Below are 21853 nucleotides of genomic sequence, written 5' to 3'. Positions count from 1 at the left end.
AAGTTCCTTCTGCAAGACACTCATTGTGTTTGGCAAACTAAGGTGGTTTATCCTGTATCTGTATAATCCAGATATTGGCTAATGGTAGTAGCATAATTATTCTTATACATTCATACATAGGAGTTTTCTATTTTTCTTACTGAATTTGCAAAGGAGGGGAGAAGAGGAAAATAGGGCTGTGAGTCCTGCCTCAGCTTGAGCCTTTAAGTAAGAATAATCTTTAACACCATCGGGTGGAGAAACACATGGTTTTCTAGAAGCCAAGTGAAATACAATAGTGCAACGCCAGAACTGAAATTCACGCTTCAAAACTTGAAGTGAAAACTTCTCCTCTTAAACACTTCCCGTTGCTGGTCCCCAACTATGCAATCAATTTCGAAGAAGATATTTTGGAAACTGCTATTCTGATTGTAAGCTGGCTTGCAGCCATATTGTTCGGGGAGCAACCTTGAAACACTGTCTAGGGCAGGCACCTTCACTTTCTTAACTTTCACTTCCCCCCCCCCAATTGCTCCCTCTCCCCCTTCCCTCAGGGTTCATGGCAGATCAGTTCCAAAGCAAAGAGCATGTATGAGGTGGCAGATCTTACACCTGGTTGAAAACCTGGCAGCAAACTTGTTGAAAATTAACTGCTTGGGGAAAATTGAGGGAGCTTTTTTAAAAAAATTAGGACAGCTTCTTGATTCAAGCAGCAATGGCAGATATGTTGTAGATTTAGTGTTTTAAGATAGTTCAATAGCTTTGAATCCCAAAGTGCTGCAATTCTTGAAAAGGTTGGAGATTGAGTGAGCAGAGGTAGATATAAATCAAACTCTGTTGACCTGCTGCTTGATATGCAGAGCTGGGAATGAGTTGCTTTGGGTCCAAATGGAAATGTGATTAATATCACAGTCTCAGCAGAACAGCATATTAAACTAGTTTCTGAAAACTATACTGGGTTGCCAGAGACATGTTCCTGCCAGAAAACTCAGATGAGTTGGGAAATAAATCTATGACTTATTTCAAAAGAGCCATGAGAAGGAGTAGGCATAGATAGTGGTGCCTACGGTAGGAATAGCGACATTGTTCAGTTAGCATTCAGAGGCTATGTCAAAAGCAGGTAATGTAAGGTGAACAGATTTTCAGATTGGTAAAGAGGGACACCTTTGACCGGGGGGGGGGGGGGGGGTTGATTAAAAATTTTATACGGAGCAACAAAAATTTTCATACAACGCAAAAATAGTATTGTAATTTTTTTTATTTCAACATAACTACAATTTACAAATATAAATTGTAACTGTTGCCAAACATCAAAATTTTGATCACATCATCATGAGGATGCTGCAATGGTCGCTAAGTGTGAAAATGGTCGCTAAGTGTGAAAAATGGTCATCAGTCACTTTTTCAATGCCATTGTAACTTTGGTCACTATACCACCTTTCTTGCCACAGTTCTTAAGTGAATAACTGCAGCTGATAAGTTAGTAGCATAAGTGAATCTGGTTTCCCCATTTGAGTTTGTCAAAAGGTGATTATATGACCCCAGGACACTGAAACCATCATAAATACAAATCTGTTGCCAAACATCAAAATTTTGATCACGTGACCATGAGGATGCTGCAACGGTCGCTAAGTGTGAAAATGGTCACTAAGTGTGAAAAATGGTCATCAGTCACTTTTTTCAATGCCATTGTAACTTTGGTCACTATACCACCTTTCTTGCCACAGTTCTTAAGTGAATCTTAAGTGAAGATGTTATATCTTAAATGAATCTTAAGTCTTAAGTGAAGATGTTATACAGTAGAACCTCTGGTCACGAACGATTCTGACCAAAATATTCACATTCTCCCCCCTCCCACCCCGCTGCTGATTTCCCCTTCTGCACCATTTTTTTTGTAAGCGCCAAATTTCCAAAATTAGGTTTGATTCATGACCAAATCAGTTTGCGACCAATGTTATGGAACGAATTATGGTTGTGACCAGAGGTTCTACTGTATTTATGCCTTTACATACTCTATATCACCTCAAAATGTTGCACAGCCTTCATAAGTTTCTAATACAGCATATTATACATGAAATTCCTGTAACTGTATATTTAGTAAATTGTGGAGCTGAGTTTATCCAATTAACTCAGTTTTTGGACTTGAGTAATCACATACAATAAAGGAAATAAAACTATTTAGAATGAAGTGTAGTTGGCTATTTGTGATTAAGGGTGTCATGCAGAAACAATTATAGTTTTGATCAGGAAAATACCCTAAAAAACCCCTTTTGTTCTTTCAGGGTTTTTTTCAATGATTTTTCCATGGCACATCATAGTGTTACACATATTGTTTTGAATAAAAAAACAGCAGCTGCACATTTTTAAAACCCTACATTATTTTTAAATGCATTAAAAAAATAAAAGAAAAAAAGCCAGCTCACTTACCAGCAGGCAGAAACTCCAAATCAATCCAAAATGATATAGATGTTAATACAAAGAACTGAGCAAATTAAAATGGTGAAATAGTCCCAGGGAAATGATGAGGAGCCACCATTTTTTCCCACACGAGCCGACCTCCAACCTCCGTGCCCCTCCCATCTGGGAAATCCAGGAAGGAACAGTTGCTAACTACTCTAGGCAAAGTGTTTCCTGCAGCTCTATGGTACTTGGTCATTTTTTTCTTATAAAATGAGGTAAAAGGGGCGGGCGGGGGTCTGTTTTGTTGCTTTAACGTTTTAATATCTTCAATGAAAGTACTGAGACAGAGAGAGAGGTTAGGACAGAGTGTCTTTTGTCTTGCCCCGGTTAGGATTTCTTAAGCAAATCCACTGGGCTTTCAACATGAAGCCAGAAAATCGGAACTTTTTTAAAACGGCCCGGGACACGGGACAAATTGTTATAAAGCGTGACCATCCCGCTGAAATCGGGATGTCTGGTCACCTTAAGGTAATGTGAACTAATGTGTTCCATTCTTTCTATGGACATCATGTGGTTTGAGCCTTTGGATCTATACCATATTGAATTATTCAGCTGGATTGAAGCTTTGCCATACTTTTTTTTAAAAAAAAGTAAGAGTGGGAAAGCAGCAAAGCTGTGGGCTTCTAATCCTAAGTGCTGAAGCAGTGCAAAGATTTAGCCGTTTCTAGAATGACAACTTCGGCCAACAGTGAAAATGTTCTGATCTACTTTACAATTCCTTTACTTACTTACATTTCCACCGTTTACATTTTACTCTCCCTTCTGTCCCTGGGATGACTCCGTACCTCTGTGATTTAACTCTGAATAGAAAAGATATGGAGGAGGCAGAGAGAAGTGAGGAAAGAAGTCATTTGAAAAGGCTATTCTGGCAAACACAGTTTTCAACAGCTTTAATAAATGACTGCATGACTGCAAGGGCTTTAACCATTTTTTATTAGATGTTAAATTGGGGGCATAAATCCAATCCAATTTAAAAAGAGAGAGAGAAGTTGGGCTACACATAACTACAAGTAATGTAACTAGAAAAGAAATCCACTTTCAAAAAATTCAGCGGTTGATGAACTCGACAAAAGACATGATTAGCTAGGGGTTACCATGGGGATATTAAAAAGTGGTGGAGGTGGTGACTACAGACACAGGATTGAATCCCTTTTCAACATACAGTGCATGCTTCAATCATAGAAGTGTGGCAGCCATCTGAAATTTTTTTTAACCCATATGTCCCTGGCTTAATACTTTGCACCAGGTGATTAAAAAAAGGAATAGAGAAGAATAAATCCTGCAATGGATAGATGGGACAAAAATGAAGAAAAGAAGTAGCATAAAGGCACTTCGTTCTTGACTCGTACAGTTCTTCTGCTACCGTTGGAGACATCCACATAACTAAACTATTAGCATGTGATATTCCTGCCCCTCAGAACATTTGAAGAGTGCCCTCTTGAAACGTTACCCTAGATTCTATCAGGGATGAAGACTGTTTGAGCTCAAAGGGTAGAAGCTGTAGCCAGACCTACAACAAACCAATCTGTTCCCATCTGATATGTGATTTAAAACTAAAGTTGGTGTGAGCAAACTTTCAAATTAAGCCATGCATCTAACTTAGACATCATTTTGTTGATATAGATTATAAATTGGCAACTATCAGATTTAAAGGTAAAGGTAACTCCTCCCTGCAGAAAACGTCAGCTGGCACCCCATTCCCAAATCTGCCCCCTCTGTTCTCCAAAGGCTATAGATACCAATGTCCACTGACAGTAGCCAATGGGTGAAGAATTTCTCATTGGGTATGAAAACTAGATTCCCTGCACAGAGAAGACTGTTGGCTTTCATATAATATTTTTCCTTCCATCTTTTAGCATCTCATGTTATTTCCCTGCATTTCAGACACCGCTTGGATTATTTGGCCTTTTGTGTTTAGCAATGTATAAACAGTGTAAACCAAACTGTAAGGTTTTGTTTTTCCTCCTTTGCTGATTATATAATTCAGACTTGCATGATAAGTCATAAATATTTTCTGTTGGGTTCAATGAAGTATGCTGAACCTCATTAGCACTGCTTTCCTTCCTCCCACCTCCCTCCCTCCCAGTCCCCCATGTTTCCATGCCTACAAAACTTGAAGCTATCCAATTCACAACTGGTGGTTTTGCATTTGTTTATTTGCAGAACATCAAGAGCATGTGAAGAGTGGGCTTGTGTGAAGGGAACTGAGGAATGAGCAGCTTAAAACTGACTTCCCTGGAGTGCAAGTTAATGCTTTCTTTTTTCTTTTTCACTGTTGAGGTAGCCCTAATCTGGTAGTTACAGAAAAATCAGAGGAAGAATGGTCAAGATTAGGGGGGTGCTGAGGGAAAGAAAGACATGTTATCAGTACACAGATGGATGTTGTGTCATATACTCTGGGGAGGATTTTTAAAGCCTTTTTCTCTGTTACATTATTAGGCATGTTGTATGAGCAAACTCCATACCCAGACTTCTCCTTTTCTGTTTCTCCATTGCAGATGCAAGTAAGGTGACCCAAATCCCTCAACAATCACATTCACACATTGTATATGTCTATGGTACTTGCAAACTGAAAGAGGCTGAGCAAGGATCCTGCCCATGCTCCCAACAATGTCTTCCACCTTAACATTCTGAGATGAAATATTTGGCCTGCCTTTTGTTTTCTGGGGTTTGGTTTTATTTGTTTTAATCTCCCACCTGGGTTGCTATGCAGTTTCCTTCTTGAATTATAAAGATCACAGTCAGCAGTGGGATTCAAAAATGTTAGCAACTGGTTCTCTGCCCAGTTGCTGGTGAGCATGGCCATGGTTGCCGTGGCCTATTCAGCCTCCTGCATCTCTGGGGGGGGGGGCATTTTCATTCTCCCCAGACTCTGGAGAATTTTCCTGAGCCTCTGGGAGGGCAAAAATGGCCTCCTGTGGCCTCCGTAGGGCCTCTGGAAGCCGGAAACGGGCCCGTTTCCGGAGTTCTGGAATTTCCGAAAGGCCCATTTTTTGCCCTCCCAGGCCCTCCACGCGAGCTCTGCACTTACCCGGCATGATTAGTGGGCCACATGGAGACTCCTGGGAAGGGAGGGGCAGGATGGGCAGAGCCAGCCAATCCTTGCAACAATTAGTTCAGTGAACCAGATGCAAAATTAGCATCCAGTTTGCTCGAACAGTCCAAATTGGCTGAATCCCACCCCTGATCACAGTGTACCATTTCCCCCCCTAATTGCTTTTACCATATTTTCCTAAATAGAAAGGATATAATCCAAATAAATGCATAAATATTGAAAGTTAGTGTGAAGAGGTGGAGGGTAGAAGTCCGTTGGATAAATGAATATGGAGATGGGACCTGTGAAGCTGTGACCATAAATGTTGTGGAATGGAAAGTTAGGACACAAATTGTTACATATTGGGGAAGAGAATTTGATCTGTTTCCATGTGTGGCAGCCTAATTCAAATAGTCTTCCTTTTGAAAGCCAGTTTGATGTAGTAGTTAAGACATCAGTGTAGAAACTAGGAGGTTGTGAGTTCTAGTCCCATCTTGGATACAAAGCCAATAGGGTGGCCTTGAGCCAGTCATTCTCTCTCAGCCCTAGGAACTACCGGTAAATTATAATTTTTTGTTGTTATAATCAAAGCTGAAGATCTTGGTTGGACCATAAAATGAAGAAAAACAATTTTAAGATATACCTTTGAGTCCATTTATTGGAAATAGCTTTAAATTCCATTAGTATTAAGGGATTATTCTTGCTCAACTGATTTTTTTTGTTCCATTTATATTTCTCTACTAATATAACAATTGTCATTAAGTGTAGTTATTTTTCATTTAACATCAATTGAAAATTACTGATTTTTTGTTCCGAACACCAATTATCAATTACTCTTTGTAGTGCCATAATATAGATACAGATATTTCAATTCTCACCTTAACTTCACAGAACTTTGGGGATCTTTTTCAGTCCTTTGAAAGGTATTCCAGGATGGACTGAAATAGTTTGTTCAGCGGTATTCAGGGTATAGAGGTATTTGTATAGAACAGTTAGATGTATGTTAAATAAAAGCACATCAGAAAGGTAGATAAGTACTCTTTCCAGAGGTGGTATTCAGCAGGTTCTGATCAGTTCTGGAAAACCTGTAGCGGAAATTTTGAGTAGTTTGGAGAACCAGTAAATACCAGCTCTGACTGACCCTGCCCCCATCTATTCTCTGCCTTCCGAGTCCCAGCTGATCAGAAGGAAATGGGGATTTTGCAGTAACCTTCCTTTGGAGTGGACAGGGAATGGGGATTTTGCAGTATCCTTCCCCTGCCATGCCCACCAAGCCACCCCCACAGAACCGGTAGTAAAAATGTTTGAATCCCATCATTATTTGTGACCTCCCCCTTCCCAACAGATGGGGCTTTGATTGTATGAGCATATCTGCCATCTTGACTTTTTCACATACCCACAAACCCTCATGGATGCCCCTTGAGTTATACAGACAGAAATCCCACCACTGACTCTTTCCCTTTGTAATTTTGTCCCACGATGATTGCCTGAATTTATTTGTTAGTGTTGTACCTCTTTTTACAGTCCAACCAAAAACTTTAAGTTTGCATTTTAACAATATAAAATTCAGGATTATGGAATTTAGGAAAGTAGATAATTCATAATTACAGTCTTTCTTTTAGAGAAAGACTTTGTCTTTGTCAATATAAAACATAAGATTAACATAGGGTGACCAGACGTACCGATTTCAGTGTGACAAGCATGCTTTATAACAATTTTTCCCGTGTCCCTCCGCCTTTTAAAAAAGTCCCGGTTTTCTGGCTTCATGTTGAAAGCCCAGTGGATTTCCTTAAGAAATCCTAACCGGGGCAAGACAAAAGACACCCTGTCTAATCCCTCTCTCTCTCTGTCTCAGTACTTTCATTGAAGATATTAAAACGTTAAAGCAACAAAACGGACCTCCCCCCCCCGCCCGCGCGCCGGACGCGTTCACCTCATTTTATAAGAAAAAAATGATCTAGTACCCTAGAGCTGCAGGAAATGGCTAGAGAGGTCGCCAGTGTTACTTCCTGGATTTTCCGGAGGGGAGGGGCACGGAGGTTGGAGGACTGCTCCAAAATGGTGGGAAAGTTTCTTTGAAACTTGGAGTTTCTGCCTGCTGGTAAGCGTGCTGGGTTTTTTCTTTTATTTTTTAATGCATTTAAAAATAATTTAGGGTTTTAAAAATGTGCAGCTGCTGTGTTTTTATTTAAAACAATATGTGATATGCCATGGAAAAATCATTAAAAAAAACCCTGAAAGAACAAAAGGGGTTTTTTAGGGTATTTTCCTGATCAAAACTATAATTGTTTCTGCATGACACCCTTAATCACAAATAGCCAACTACACTTCATTCTAAATAGTTTTATTTCCTTTATTGTATGTGATTACTCAAGTCCAAAAACTGAGTTAATTGGATAAACTCAGTTCCACAATTTACTAAATATACAGTTGCAGGAATTTCATGTATAGTATGCTGTCTCTTAGGGTTTATTGAACATAGGAGAATAATATGAGAGGGATTTGATGTAAAATAAGCTCTTTTAATGAATTCAAATCAACGCAGCAGACAAGACATGGGAGTGGAACATAATACACACTTTAACAATATTTTTTTTCTTTTAGCCATCAAATACTGCAGCAAGTGTGTCAGTAATAATAGCAAGACAGGCATAGGATTTTCCAGCCAGGTTAATTTTACTTTTTATGGTTTTGATGTTGTATTTAATTTTATCTGTATTGGAAACTTATGAAGGCTGTGCAACATTTTGAGGTGATATAGAGTATGTAAAGGCATGAATACAGTAGAACCTCTGGTCACAACCATAATTCGTTCCATAACATTGGTCGCAAACTGATTTGGTCATGAATCAAACCTAATTTTGGAAATTTGGCACTACCAAAAAAATGGTGCAGAAGGGGAAATCAGCAGCGGGGGGGGAGGGGGGAGAATGTGAATATTTTGGTCAGAAGCGTTCGTAACCAGAGGTTCTACTGTATAACATCTTCACTTAAGACTTAAGATTCACTTAAGATATAACATCTTCACTTAAGATTCACTTAAGAAGTGTGGCAAGAAAGGTGGTATAGTGACCAAAGTTACAATGGCATTGAAAAAAGTGACTGATGACCATTTTTCACACTAGCGACCATTTTCACAACTTAGCGACCGTTGCAGCATCCTCATGGTCACGCGATCAAAATTTTGATGTTTGGCAACAGATTCGTATTATGATGGTTTCAGTGTCCTGGGGTCATATAATCACCTTTTGACAAACTCAAATGGGGGAAACCAGATTCACTTATGTTACTAACTTATCAGCTGCAGTTATTCACTTAAGAACTGTGGCAAGAAAGGTGATATAGTGACCAAAGTTACAATGGCATTGAAAAAGTGACTGATGACCATTTCACACTTAGCGACCATTTTCACACTTAGCGACCGTTGCAGCATCCTCATGGTCACAGTGATCAAAATTCGGATGTTTGGCAACAGTTACAATTATATTTGTAAATTGTAGTTATGTTGAAATAAAAAACAAACATTACAATACTATTTTTGCGTTGTATGAAAATTTTTGTTGCTCCGTATAAAAAATTTTAACCAACCCCCCCCCCCCCGGGTCAAAGGTGTCCCTCTTTACCAATCTCAAAATCTGGTCACCTTAGATTAACACCAATACTCTCTAGTGTTTATCTTTCAAAATACTAAACACCATCTACACTTTGTAAATTTGGTTCTGAGTCAGAGTTAGTTGTTGTATCAAAATAGCATAGAAGATAAATATTAATTTGACCTGAGATGGCTGCTGTTTTCTACCTACCTCAAGATCACACGTTCTAGGCTGGCAGTAACAGCAGTTTTCTAAAATTTCAAATAAGCACCTCTTTCAATTCTTTTAGCCAACAATTAAGTGCCAAAATAATTCAGTCTACACAGCATCGTACTATCATATGCTAAACAATATACAGTAATCTTATGGGATCGAGAGAAAGTGCTAAGATGGACAACCTTTATATACCCCACAAACACTGGAATTGGTTTCCCTAGAAGTATATGCCACAAAATGGATTTTTTTTCCTTGTCTATTAATGAAGCAAACTTGGTTTATATATAAAAGAAAAATCATATTGTCAACAATAGTATCAGATGTTTTTAAAAGTATTTAAATAATTAAACATAAGAATCTTTCACCCCAGAATTCTGTTAAAATAGTTCTTCCACAGTAAAAGAAATCAAGTCTATAGTAGTAACTGGTGATACTGGTAATATTTTATTCTACATTTTAATCTATTATTATTTTAGTGTTGCTACAATACAATGATATAATCAGAGGTTTTTTACACTTTCATTTCTATTCTTGTTCATCTGATTGTTCCAATAATCTCAAAACCATGCTTGCATCTTTATACTCATAATGCAATCTAAACAGACTAAAGATTTACATATCTATCTAATGTTGAGTTTAGGCACAAAAAATTAGATGCTATTATTTTACAAAAACTAGGTTGAAAAAACATAGATATGTTCTCATAGGCTAACAGTAATCTCTTCCATTATAGAAGAAGGTTTGGGGGCTTTGCTTGCTTGTCATATTTATATATTAAAAGTCCATTGCCACCCCAGAAGCCATGTTGCTAAGCAAATTTCACTACTACAGAGTTGAACTTGGAAACAGTCGTACCAGGATGATAAAGCTTCAGAAACAATCCCTGTCATGGCTAGAATCCAAGGCCATAATTCATGAATGGTATTGAAACTTTTTGTGATCAAGCTTGCTGAGCTGTTACACAAATAAATACATAAAGCTTTAAATGAATAAATTATGCAAATACATGCTAATGTGTACATAAATTAACAGAACATAATAAGGAGAAGCAAGAAAGCAGATTTTATTTTTTTTCTGCACTTTCAAATATATGAGTGATATTTGCTTTCAGAAGAACAAACTCATTTAGACAGAGAGTTTACAAAGCCAAACAAACACAGCATTGAAACCTAATTTTACGTTCAGCAAAGAGGGAGATCTGTTTCGTGACTCAATAGGCAGAAACCAATTAAATTAGGCAAACTTGAAAACATGAAAACAAATCTGTTCTAATACATAAAAAAGTGGGGGGCATCTAACTTGTGCAAAGTGAGCCAAGGGAGGTCTGGCAAGATCAAATTCAATTCCGGAACCTTGCCATGGGACATAAGATGATAACAAATGTTATATATTGTAACACCTCCGAAATGAAACACATGGCATTATGTGTCTGGGAGCAATTTGAAGCCAACTTTGCTATAGAAATCTAACACTGTTCTCTTGGAGAACTGGAATAATAGTGCAGGATTCTATAACAGTCAAATGAAAAAGACTCAAATGTACCCATGAAAGGGTCATAATAGGAATGTCTTCAATGTTTTAATAATTCAATTTTTGTATTTGCAAATTCTAATTCCCTCTGAAACCAGCAAATTAAATGAATCTATAGGAAGTTCTATTTCACTGAAGTACTTCAAATATTTTAGAAAGAATTATTATGCCTAATATATTGCTCTATATGGAACAGAAGCAAGTGCTACTTGAAATATGAACAGCTACAATTACATTAATCTGAGAATTATATTTGGGACATCCAAAATATTAAAGGGATTGCCTCTATTTTTTTAATATATTAGAAATCCAAACTTCAGTAGTTCTTATGACATTATTAATTAAACAGTGTTTTCTAGTACACATGTATCATGTACTTATCATGTACTTTCTTGGAAACCCCAGTTCTACAAAAATGAGAATTATTATAACAAAAAAATATATAATTTTTCTTTTTTCCTAAACAATCCAGTCATCAATTGCTTCTCTTTAGATGATGTTTTATATCAGAATTAATAAAATGAACGGATTTGCTTGGGATGCAAAAAAAACCCCCAATCACTTTAAAATATAGTAATTTCCAATCTATCACTGCAAAAATGCAGTCCATTTTGCGATCTCTGGAGATATCAGTAGTTACTGATATCCAGTTAATTACCTGTTTAGAAAAGAGAAGAGACTAGAATTCCCAGGTGTTCGAATCTGTAACTTCAATGCCTGCTTCATTCCATTGAGTATGATAAATACTATATTGTCTACATATTTGGGCCCCAATTTCTTTGACTTCTGGGGTGTTTGAAGAAATCTAGTGGACAAATAAACTTGATCACCAACTTTGTACTCATAGGGCTTAGTCCGTTTCTTATCAGCCTGTTTTTTATGAGCACGGTGTGCAGCATCTAGAGTCCGGAGAGCCAAAGGCCAAATGTCCCGAAGCCGGTTACTCCACTCGGACAGTGAAGGCACTTGCGGTTGCTCACGAGGAATCTCAGGAATGGGTACAAAATCCTGGTCGAACACCACACGAAAAGGGGTTAAAGCCAGTGCTGCTGTGCACGGAATTATTGTAAGCCACCTCAGCATGAGGCAACAAATCCACCCAATCGTCCTGCTGGTAGTTGATGAAACAACGTAAATATTGTTCTAGTACGGAATTAGTCCTTTCACAAGCCCCATTAGTCTGAGGGTGGTGGGAGGAGCTTAGCCCCTGGGCGGAGCCAATCCGCTTCAGGAAACTCTTTCCAGAAGAGGGAGGTGAACTGAACACCCCTGTCGAAATGATGCGGTCAGGCACCCATGCAAGCGATAAATATGAGAGATGAACATCTAGCGAGGGACTTAGCAGAGGGGATCTTGGAGCAAGGGATGAAATGGACCTGTTTGGAGAATAAGTCCGTAACAACCATATAACAGTGTGTCCCTGACTCTCAGGAAGTTCAACAATGAAATCCATGGAGATCTCCTTCCATGGGGCCACTGGGCGAGCCACCGCCTGGAGTAACCCCTGGGCTTACCCGGGGGGCGGTTTAGCGGCAGCACAAATGGGACAACTGGCAACATATGCCTCAATGTCCTTTTTCAACGAGGGCCACCAAAATTGCCACTTGATGAGGTGTAGAGTCTTGACGAATCCAAAATGCCTAGCCATCCGGGAGTCATGAGCCCGTTGAAGAACAATGGGTCTAATGGACAGAGGAACATATAACTTCACCCCAATCCAAGGCAATTCATCTTTCATAGTGCATTCATTCATGTGCCGTTGGAACCAGTCATCTCCAGTAAGGGCCTTTTTTAGTTCAGAAAGAAAGTCCTGAGTGACCTCCACCTTAGAAGTCGCTTGATGTCTAGTAACAACAGGAGCAGCGAGGCTCTTCACGGGAAAGACAGGCTGGACCACACTGAGTTTAGAACAGTTGTACTGAGGGAGTCTGGACAAAGCATCAGCCATAAAGTTTTTCCCCCCTGGAATGTATTTCAAGGTAAAATTGAATCTATTGAAATGCTGAGCCCAGCACATCTGCTTAGGAGAAAGTTTTTCTGGGCGCCCCTCAAAGCTTCCAAGTTTTTATGGTCAGTCCACAACCTCGAAAGGGTGTTTAGCATCCTCCAGAAAATGGCACCATGTAGACAAAGCCCATCGAACAGCAAAGGCTTCTTTCTCCAAAGGCCCAACAATCTCTCCGTCTCGGTCAGTTTGCAAGAGGTGTAAGCGCAGGGTTGTAATTTACCTTGGCTATTAGCTTGAAGTAGTACAGCACCCACAGCCATGTCACTGGCATCAGCTTGGACTATAAAAGGTTTGTCCCTGTCCGGTGTTTGAGAACTGGTTCCTCTGCAAAAAGGCGCTTTAAACTTCTCAAAAGCAGCTTGACAGTCCATAGTCCATTCCTGCGGCTTGCTAGGTTTGGGTTTGGCCCCTCCCTTGGACTTAAGGAGGTTAGTTATTGGAGAGCTATCTTAGCAAAGGAAGGAATAAATTGACGGTAGAAATTAGCAAACCCCAAAAACTTTTGCAATTGCTTACGTGTACGAGGGGCCTCCCACTCGGTGACCGCTTTGACCTTAGAGGGGTCCATTTCAATACCCCTGTGTGAGATGCGATAACCCAGGTAATCAACCTTCTCCTGATGGAATTCCCGCTTGGATAACTTGGCGTAGGAGTTCAGCCGCCCTGAGTTTTTTAGCACTGTGCGAACAAATCTCACGTGTTCTTCACATGTTTCTGTGTAAATAAGGATATCATCTAAATAGACGATAACTCCTTTGTAAAGATGGTCATGTAAACCTCATTAATCAGCTTCATAAAAATTGCTGGCGCCCCCTGTAGGCCAACAGCATCACTCGAAACTGGAAACAACTAAGGGGGCAGTTGAAAGCAGTTTTTCATTTGTCCCCCTCTTTAATTCTGACTCTATAGTACTCTTCTCTTAAGTCCAACTTAGTGAAAATACGGCCCTTCCCCAGTTGGGCCAGCATGTCCTTCATCAGTGGCAATGGGTACAGGTTCTGAGCTGAGATGCAGTTCAGGTTTTTGAAGTTCACACACAATCCCAGGGAGCCATCTTTCTTTTCCCTGAACAATACTGGCGCTGCTACCTTGAGTCTTGCTGGCTCAATGAAACCCCTTTCCAAGTTTTTATCAATGAACTTTCCTCATTTCCTCCATTTCTCTAGGGGACACTGAATATATTTGGGGCTTTGGAAGCTTTACTCCAGGTAAAATATCAATGGTGCAATCTGTGGATCTGTGAGGGGGCAATTTATCAGAAGATTTCTCACTAAAAACATCCTTGAGGTCCCAATATTCCTTCGGAATTCTTTCCTTCCCCTCAATTTTCTCCTGTCCCCTGGCTGCCAGTGTGAGGGCAGTAGTATCAGAGTCTGGAGTTTCAACTTTCCCTCAGGGGGTGTGGTTGTTTGAATACGTAACCACCCCTCTCTCCAGTTAATGCGTGGGTTCCATCTACGGAGCCAGGGAGGCACAAATAAGGGGCCGGTCCATTCCAGGTGCCACAATAAAAGTTATCAATTCCTGGTGGGTGCCCAATCCACATCTCGATGGGTTTCAGTGGAAAATGGCAGGGCCGCCTCCCACAATAGAATCATCAATTTGGCAAAAAGCAATAGGGACTTTTAAAGTCTTTAATTTTAAGCCCAGTTTCTCCACTATCTCAGCGCTTATCATGCAGCGGGAACACCCCGAGTCTAATAGAGCTAAAAGTTTCTCTGTTGCGCCAGAAGAGGGTACTTTAAGCTCAATTGGGATAAGTATAGGGCCAGCTCGTGAACTTACCCAGCAATGGGAATTCTCATCATCAGATTCATCAGACAAGCTGGGGCTTCCATCTCCCTCCTCCTCTGGCTCGAAGCGTTGAGACACATTCTCAGCAGCGAAAGCAGCCTCCTTCCTCTTGTTTGGAGTCCTCTCCGCTTCCCCTCCCTCTGGGAGGGGGTGGAGCAGGTTGAGTCAGTTTGACGCGGCAAATCATAGCACAATGCCCCTCCTTTCCACGCGGAAACAAGTGAAAGGCTTGGCTTTGCCTGCAAAACCTCCCCTGCCTCCTGGGGGGGGTTAGGAAGTGTTGGGGGGGATTTCTCAACTTTCTCCCTCTCTCATTCAACACAGCCTGATTAAATCCAATTCCACGTCTGCCGCGTTTCATAACAAGTTTCATACCAAGTTGCTAAACGACGGGGAAGGGCGTCTGTTTATGCATTGCTGGTAAACATCTTTATCCAAGCCATCAGATGGTCAGGTCAGCGTCTAGAATCTTCCTCCAGCACATCATGATTCCCCTCCCAAATACCAGCCCCCCCCTTCCCGTTACAATGGCAGCCGAAGCAGCAGCAAAGCAGAGGCTGACACCCATGCTGGCCAGGCAGTGGCCCCATCTAGCCTTTGGAGATGTGCGCCCTCTCGGCGATATGTTAGAGGCAATGTGGAAACTAGAAAGAGAAATGAGGTGGAGTTTAAGCTTAGTTCTCTCAATCCCATGTGGAAGCCATCAAGATTTAGAGATTAGCTTCCTTGTGGTCTGAAGAAAAATGACAATATGACTAGAAATTATAAAAGAACAGATGAATAAATTTGGACTATATTTTAAATTCAACCCTTACTTTATTCTTAGGTCTTTATTTTTATCCGCATATAAATTGTCATGTAACACACTGCTTAATAGAATAGTGGTGAATGCATACATTCAAACAAACATTGGACTTACATGGCATGCTCCACAATTACATGAAACAACGTATTATATACCGTTTCTTAAAAAAAAATCACCTAACATTTCTACTACCTTCATTGGAGTAACTGTGTATTCGAAGTGTGTTTCATGGCCTTTCCAATCTGACACATGCCAAATTAATTGGGAAAAAACCATGTTGGCTCATCATGTGTGAGGAAGTATTTTGGGGAAATGCTGTAGACCAGGGGTGTCAAACCCATGACAACACATTGTCGTCATGTGGTGTATTGCAACTTCCCCCCTTGCTAAAATGGAGGTGAGCATGGCCAGCACATAATGCATCTGGCAAGTTTGACACCCCTCCTGTAGACCACCAACAATAAGATAATTTGCTGTCATGCAGGCTTTTATTATTGAAAAAATGCTTTAAAAGTTTAGTTGTTAACCTCTAACTTAACACCAGTCACTAAAGGTGCACTATATGTATACATATGTCTTGTGGCTATTCCCGTCTATGTATCTATGTTCTGAACACTCCAATTGTGAACATTTCTGTCCTATTTGGCCTTTAGCCACTATTAGTTGGTTCCTGTTGTTGTCAGCTGTTCTGTATTGCTGATAAGTCTTTCTGTCTGTTTTTCTGGAGGAGGGGGGAAGAAAGTGAATGATGACTGGCTGTAGGCTCTCAGTGTCTTTGCTGAAGTGGTGAGGCTGCTGGGTTCTGCTTCCCTTTCAACCTGTCTGCTGTTGGTGTGCTGAAGTCCTGTAATGTGCGGGTGACCTTGGGAGACAGATGGAAGAGCCATTGTCTAGGAGGTCATTGTCAGATAAGCAGCAGCTGGGTCTACAGAACGAATGGGGGTGTGGCAAACATCTCAAGAATGGATCCCCTCTAGTGTCAGACAATAAAGGTGATTGCGGTGGGAGGGAAGATGCTTTCAGACTTTAGAGATTTGTTAATGTGGCCTTACAATAAAGTTACAGTTAGTATTTCTGGCTATGCTTCTTGCCTAGACTACCTCATAAGACTGACAAGGCCACAACCACTCCTTCCTCACCATAAATCACCTGTTAAGCTGACATCTTCTCTATTCCCTCTCCAATCTCCCTCACTTTACCAATTGTCCTCCCACATACTGCATTTAGGTGTTAATAACATTTTGCTTTTGTAATTGGAAACTGGGGTGGTCCAGTGCTCTTCAAGATGATTTAAAAGTCCCAGGAAGGAAAGGGAAGGGAAGGAAGAGCTCATGCTGGTCTGTCCTAGACTTTCTTTCCACAAAACGTTGAATGCTCTTCATCTTGTCTTTTTTTTAAAAAAAATATTTATGACACTTGTAGACATTTTTCATTCACATAACCTGGCTTGAAACACATCGGGAGGACAGTCAAAGAAAATGTACAGGTGTTATGCCCCCTTGAAGAAGTCAGCACCATATTTCATTCCTTAAAGCACCGTATTTCATCTTTAAAATTCAAAAAGATTTAGGACTTAAAATGGACCCAAATCAATCAGCAATGGTTTTGCAGCCTCCGCGATTAATGATAGGATAAAAGAGATCATGGCATTGCACAGGGAAGTTCCTAACTTGGATTGGGAATTGTAGACCTGCACAAAGATGTCTTTAGAAAAATTGTGCAAAGGCAGTTACAGATATAAAAGCATATGTTAAGCCAGGAACAGAGAAAGCATGAGAAAGACTCAAATTTGCTCTGCCTAATTTAGGTTTAGGTTTATTAGATTTATATGCCACCCTTCTCCCAAGGACTCAGGGCGGCGTACAACATTAAAAGAAACACATAATACAAAAGTTAAAAAAAATAAATAGAATATCCAAAAAAAACCAATTAGAATTGACAATAATATTTTTTTAAAAAAATCAAATTAAAATTAACAATGATCAATAATTTATTTTGTTTTGTTCAGGCCAGGCTGGCTTGCTGGAAAAGCCAACTTTTTAGGGCGCATCGGAAGGACCAGAGGTTGGGGATTATACAAAGCTCCGGGGGCAGCTCATTCCAGAGGGAAGGCGCTCCCACAGAGAAGGCTCTCCCACTGGGGGTCGTTAGCCGACACTGTCTGGCTGACAGCACCCTGAGGAGGTCAACTCTGTGGGATCGCACTGGACGGTAGTAGATGGTCTCGCAGGTACCCTGGGCCTAAGCCATGGAGCGCTTCAAAGGCCATAATTAGTACCTTGAATTGCACCCAGAAGACAACCAGCAACCAGTGCAGGCCGCCTAAAAGGGGTGTGACATGGGAGCACCTAGGTGCCCCCATGATAACCCACGCAGCCGCATTCTGGACCAGTTGAAGCCTCCGGGTGGTCTTCAAGGGCAGCCCCATGTAGAGAGTGTTACAGTAGTCCAAGCGAGAAAGGACGAGGGCATGAATGACTGTACAGAGCATCCCGATCCAGGAAGGGGCGCAACTGACGTACCAGGCAAATCTGGTAAAAGGCCCCCCTGATCACAGCCATCAGGTGTTCTTCTAAACTAAGCCGCTTATCCAGGAGGACGCCCAGATTGCAGGCCCTCTCTGAGGGGGCTAACATTTCTCCCACTATCATCAAAGATGGAACAAGATGCACAAATCGGATGACGAAACCACAGCCACTCAGGTCTTGAGGGATTGAGCTTGAGCCTGGTTCCTCCACATCCGATCCGCACAGCCTCCAGGCATCAGGACTCACGTCGAGGGCATCGTTTGGATGTTTGGGGTGGAGATGAAAAGTTGGGTATCAATCAGCATATTGATGATACCGTACCCAAAACCACGGATGATCTCACCCAGTGGTTTCATATATATGTTGAACAGGAGGGGTGAGAGACCCCTGGGGCACCCCACAAGTGATGCGCCTCGGTGGTCGATCCTGCCCTCCAGTCAACACAAACTGCGACCAATCTGACAGGTAGGAGGAGAACCACCGTAAAATGGTGCCCCCCCCACTCCACCCCCTGAGTCAGTCGCAGTAGGATACCATGGTTGTGGTATCGAAAGCCACGGAAAGGTCTAATAGGACCAGGACAGAGGAGCAGCCCCTATCCCGGGCCCACCAGAGATCAATCGACCAATGCGACCAATGCCGTATCTGTGCTGTATCCAGGCCTGAAAGCCGACTGAAACGGATCCAGGTAGACGCTTCATCCAGGGACTGGGGAAGCTGACATGCTACTGCACTCTCGACAACCTTCACTACAAAGCGAAGGTGGAGACCGGAACGATAGTGGCTAAAGAAGCTGGGTCCAGGGAAGGCCTTCTTATAGGAGGGGCCTCACCACCGCTTCCTTCAAGGGTGGGTGGGAAAGAACCCCTCTCTCAACGGAGTGTTGGTAATCGCCTGAAGCCAGCCTCGTGTCACCTCCCGGGAAGCCGAGACTAACCAAGAGGGACACGGGTCCAGCACACAAGTGGCAGCACTGAGTCTCCCCATAATCCTGTCCATGCCCTCGGGGGTCACAGGGTCAAACTCATCCCAGATGGTCTCCACAAGATTCATCCCCGTTGACATCGCCCGAATCTACCCAGTCAGAGTCCAAGCTGTCCAGATCTGAAGCGATTTATCCTGCAGATACTGAACAAATTCTTCAGTACTACCCTGCAAGGGGTCTTTCCCAGCTCCTTGATTAAGTAAGGAGGCAGGTCACCCTAAACAGGGTGCTGGGTAGTTATGTGCGGATGTGATAAGAGTGGAAAAATGTTGCGGTTTTGCCACTTTTATCGGCCACTAAGTAGGATTTAATATGAATCTTTACTAGTTTTCGATCAGATTCAGACCGGCTGGCCCACCAACCCCTCTCTAGGCGTCTTTTCCTGGCGTTTCATCTCCCGGAGCTCCTCGGTAAACCAGGGAGCTACCCGGGATTGACACCAGGTCAGAGGCCACAAAGGCACAACACGATCCAAAGCCCCAGTGGCCGCCCTATCCCAGGCTTCCACTAGGGCTTCGGTCGAGTTATGAGCAAGGGATTCAGGAAAAGTCCCAAGCTCCATCAGGAACCTTTCAGGGTCCAGCAGGCGCCTGGGGCGGAACCATCTAGTTGGTTTCACCTCCCTGTGGTGATGGGGTAGCAGTATGGAAGTCAAGCCAGATGAGGAAAATGATCCAACCATGACAAGGGTTGGATAGAAATATCCCCTAAATCTAGATCATTCATCCACTGCCCAGAGACAAAAATCAGGTTGAGCGTGTGTCCCCCATTACGGGTGGGGTCTTGAATTAACTGAGTTAGGTCCATAGCCATCATGGAACCCATGAACTCCCGAGCTGACTCAGATATCTCGCCAAAGGAAGGCAGATTGAAATCCCCCAGTATAATAAGCCTGGGAAAATCAACCGCCAATCCAGCTAACACATCCAGCAGCTCCAGCAGGGCCGATGAAACGTAGCAGGGAGACAGGTATGCAACAAAAAAACCCATCTGAACTCCAAGGTCCCATTTCACAAAAAGGGACTCACACTTGCCTATCTGAGGCACAGTGACCTCCTGAGGTCTGAGACTTTCCCTAATAACCACCACCATCCCGCCACCCCTGCCCTGGGCTCTTGGCTGGTGAAATGCCTGGAAGCCTGGTGGGCATAATTCACTAAGGGGAACACCCCCCTCATGGCCCAACCAGGTCTCCATAATGCATGCCAGGTCCGCTCTTGTCTGAGGTCGTAAATGAGGGGAGCCTTATGTACCATGGACCTGGCGTTAAGCGACACCAGCCGGAGACCAGGGTCCTGTAATCCCAAGCACCCAGGGGTGTGAGAAGGGTGATGAGGGTTGGAATGCGCGATCACTCTTAAACAGCAGACCCGCGTCCCCCGAACATAATTTGCCCCTCGGCCCCCACCATATCTGCCTCTCCCACAAACAATAGAGATGGTGAACCCCCCAATGGAATGGCTTAATGTCTCCCCCGGAATCCCAACCCTTCCCAGCACTCCTGACCTGCACCCATTCGTTATCTCTGGCCTGTGCCCTGGCAGACTCCTCCCCCAAGCCTGTCTGAGCAATCTGTATCAACCCCCCCACCCCCCCTTAAAATTTGATTTAAAACCCCCTGTAAAAAAACCCTAAGAAGTCTCTTCTTCACATGCCACCTCTTGGGATCCCAAGATCCGTCATTAAGGAAGCGTCTTGATGGGCAAGAAGGCCATCCCCGGGAAAGGGGGAGTTCCTGAAGGGAATAAAGTTCTGTCGCAGTATAGCATAGAGGAGAGTGTGGCATCAACCAAACGGGATGACATCACTAGGCTATAAGAGGGAGGAAAGAGAAAACATAAGCTTTCAAGATTGATGTGAACTCTTGAAAAAGAAGGCGGGGCTTAGCAGTGAGAAGACGGAGTTTCAGGCTATTCCTGAAATTCCCCTATTCCGAAGGAATTGGACGGGTCGTTTCGGACCCTAGCTGTCCCGTAGAGACAGCGAAAGGTTAGGGGAGATCCAGTGACCTCAGAGACGTTCACAAGTCTCTGGGGGGCTTGGAATTTAACCCCTTTTGCCAGCTCCTTCTGGATTAGCTATAAGCTAACCGAAACTGCAGGTTGCCCCTAAGAATGGTGGAAGTGATTTCAACTGGTAAGCTGATTGTATTACTCAAAGAGAGACGGTCCGCACTAAAATTTAAGCTAATTGAAACCAAAGAACAGAAGAATCTAGTGGTGAATTGGTTTTTTTTTAATGGATTTATGGCCGGTGGTTACCCTATTTCTTAAATGTTTTAAAGATTACTTCAACATTCCCTCTGACTCTTCTTAAGTGGGCTGTAAACTAATTTACTACAAGTTGGCTTCTTACGATCTGACACTTTTATTGCTTGGCTGTGTTGGTCTAAGATCAGATAAGATCGCACAGCTCCCAGTGTGTTCTTACTTGCAAATATCTTAGAGCTTCTAGCTGCGTCACAACATGGTGTCTATACATGCTTCAGGTGATTCGTTTCAAATGATTTTCTCTGCATTTCAAAAGTTGTTTGATACATATGAAAGATTTGAAAAAAAAACTGGACTATTTAACATTAAAATATGAAGAAAAAAGTGAGAACATTGAATGTTTGAATGTTCCTGAAATACAAATGAAGAATGTCAGAAACGAAGTTTCTCAACTTGCTGGCATGCCGGGCATCTGGTTTACTTCGGAGGGAGAAAGAGATGCAACGCTTGAAAGGGGGGCAGCCATACAGAAGATTTATTTTAAAAAGACAGAGGCGCAGGAGGAATGAGAAGTATTAAAGACCTATACTTTATGAAACATCATTTGCAGAATTTTCGATACCACCCTTGAGAATTAAAGACAAATTGAAAAGTGCAACAAGCCTGGGACAACGTTTATTATACATCAGAGGCATCCTGAGCAAAAAGGTG

The sequence above is a fragment of the Thamnophis elegans genome, chromosome 5 (assembly GCF_009769535.1).
Source record: "Thamnophis elegans isolate rThaEle1 chromosome 5, rThaEle1.pri, whole genome shotgun sequence".
NCBI classification, from domain to species: Eukaryota; Metazoa; Chordata; class Lepidosauria; order Squamata; family Colubridae; genus Thamnophis; species Thamnophis elegans.
Note: the sequence above shows the minus strand (reverse complement) of the source record.